The sequence below is a fragment of the Schistocerca piceifrons genome, chromosome 4, assembly GCF_021461385.2.
Source record: "Schistocerca piceifrons isolate TAMUIC-IGC-003096 chromosome 4, iqSchPice1.1, whole genome shotgun sequence".
Lineage (NCBI taxonomy): Eukaryota > Metazoa > Arthropoda > Insecta > Orthoptera > Acrididae > Schistocerca > Schistocerca piceifrons.
The window spans coordinates 434,422,596-434,425,501 of record NC_060141.1 but is presented as its reverse complement, the minus strand read 5'-3'; positions in this window follow the sequence as shown (position 1 = coordinate 434,425,501).

Genomic DNA, 2,906 nt, shown 5'->3' with positions numbered 1-2,906 from the left:
CAGAGCAGTTTAGAGTGTAGGGTGAGGTCGCAGTTCGTTACTAATTGCCCCCTCACTCCTTCAATTTAATTTGCCGATGCCTAGGATTTGAAAATACTAACTATAACACTGTAAGACTTTTTTTGCTTCGAATGATAATTCCTGTCATATGCCTGAATATTGACCATTCTTCAATGACCATTCAGCGAAAGTTGTTGCGTATGGACCTCAGCAGAAGGCACCTGCTTCATGCATCGGCGACGATTCTACTGGACTTCCACAGAGCGGCAACAGGTGCTCTTTTCAAATGAATCACATATTATACTCCATCGGGCAGATGGCTGTTGGCGTGTACGGCATGAAACATCTGAAAGCAAACACCCTGCAAGAATCGTCGGAACCGTCTAGGCCAGAGGAGGGAGCGTTATGGCCTGAGAAATGTTTTCGTGCCATTCCCTGAGTGATTTCGTCATCTTGGAAGGCGCAATTGATCAATAAAAATTCACATCTATCCTTGAGGACCAGGTCCACTCCTACATGCAGTTTTTCTGTCCTCAGCACGTTGCCATCTACCAGCAGGGCAACGAAACTTGTGACACAGCTCGCAGTGTACGTACACGGTTCAAAGAGCACCAGAATGAGTTTACCGAACTCCACTGGCACCAAACTCCCCGGATTTAAAGCCAGTACAGAATCTGTGGGACCACCTCGATCGGGCTGTTCGCACCACGGATCCTCAACCGAGAAACCTAGCGCAGCTCGCCACGCCACTAGAGTCGGTATAGGGTGTTTCACTATGTGTTTGCCTCTGTAAGTTACGAAGTAATAGGCGACTGAAATATTTATTATTGTAGGTCACAATAAGAAATGTTACACCGTCTGCGGAGCTATGAACATAGTTTATTGTGTTATTATCCAAAGCGTTACAGCAAAAAGACACAATTTTTAAATGTAACATTAGTTGTTTCTATCATGCACTGGAATCAGTAACACCAGCTGTGTATTAGTCAATTTAAATTACATTCCTATCACTTTTAGTTTGGGAGCTACAACCCTTCAGAGTTTCAGGGGCAGATACCACACGCGCTGCGCATAACGCAATGCGCCTTGTAAATGTGGTGCGACCGAGTTGTAACGGCGCGGGTGTCAAGGAGCGCGAAGCTTCCTCAATGCGCGGTTAGACTGCCGACTGTCGCCGCACAGGACCGTATACCCGACAGTTCGAGCCACACAAACAAACTGGGCTCAATATACCACAGTTAATGACATCGGATGAAGATGGCATACACGAACAACGAGTACGTTGACATGTTGCTGATGCTCGTTGAATGCCGACACGATGCCACTGAAGCAGCCATGGCGTACGCCGTGAGATATCCTAGCCGAAGAATTCCGGCAGCCATTACGTTCTTATGTGCCTAACAAGGACTTCGGGAAACAGGCAGCTAGGTAATGCGCCGCAGTAACAGACGAAGAACTGCAAGAAGTGAGGAGACGGCGTTGTTTGTTTTAGCTGCAGTACACTACGATCCTCATGTCAGCTTACGAGCCGTTGCTGCAGTCGCTGGTGTCAGCCACACATCTGTGTGGCGTATAGTACATGGCCACAGGTTTCACCCGCACCGCCTGTCGCTGACCCAGGAGCTGCATGGGAACGATTTTCGTGCGAGAGTTACATTATGTGAATGGGCCAAGCGTAATTTCACGCTGGAGTCTTTATAAGGTGTTATGTTCTCTGATGAGTCCACGTTCACAAATTATGGTGCAGTGAATCGATCGCCATAACGTGCACTACTGGGCCACAGACAATCCCCGGTGGGTACAACCTGTCGACCGTCAACGTAGATGGTCTATTAATGTATGGTGTGGAATCCTTGGGGATGAAATCATCGGTCCACACTACTTCCTAGGTACACTGGCATGTGAGTTATATCGCGCGTTTGTAGTCGACAGTTTGAGTGGTCTCCTTGAGCATGTGAGTCCATATGTGGATGCAGCACGATGGTCACCCAGCCCAATCTGCGTGTGCTGTTGTGGAAGAACTAAACAACAGGTTTGCAGGAAGGTGGTTGGGGCGTCATGGTCCTCATTCATGACCCGCAAGGTCGCCCGATTTAGCACCATTAATTTCTTTTTGTGGGGATATCTAAAGGATCGTGTTTATGTCACTGAGCCCACATCTCCAGATGATCAAAGACGACGCATCGAGGACGCATGTTGCTCCGTGACACCGGTGATGTTACATGTCGTCCGCTGATTCTTTAATAGGCGCATTGCATTGTGCATTCAGGAACATGGACACACGTTTGAACATCTCATTTAAATCAACTTCCCACCGCCAGAACATCCATCACCCATCACACAGCCATGTATTATCTACAGCGTGTGGTATCTGCCCCTGAAACTTTGAAGGGTTGTAGCTCCGAAACTAAAAGTGATAGGAATGTAATTTAAATTAATGTATACACAACTGGTGTTACTGATTCCAGTGCATAAAAGAAAACTATTGTTCCATTAAAAAAATTGTATCCTTTTGCTGTAACACTTTGGGTAATAACACAATAAACTATGTTCATAGCTCCGCAGAAAGTGTAACGTTTCTTATGGTGACCTACCGCAATAAATATTTCAGTCGCCTATTACTTCGTAACTTACAGAGGCAAACACATTTAGTGAAACAATTTTAAATTAAGGCATTGAAATATCACGAAAACTACACTTCAGATCAAAAGAAGTTATAGTTTTTGTTTGTCTCGGAGAGGGATATGATACTTCACTCAACCCATCACCCCATCCCGTGTATGACTGGCGGGGTACAACTTTGAGATCTTCAGTGGGAACCCCCATTTCTTATTGCAGATTATGATTCTATGGCAAAATCTATATCAGTTTTGTCTCAAGATTTTCTTCGTTTCGCCATAGATGGG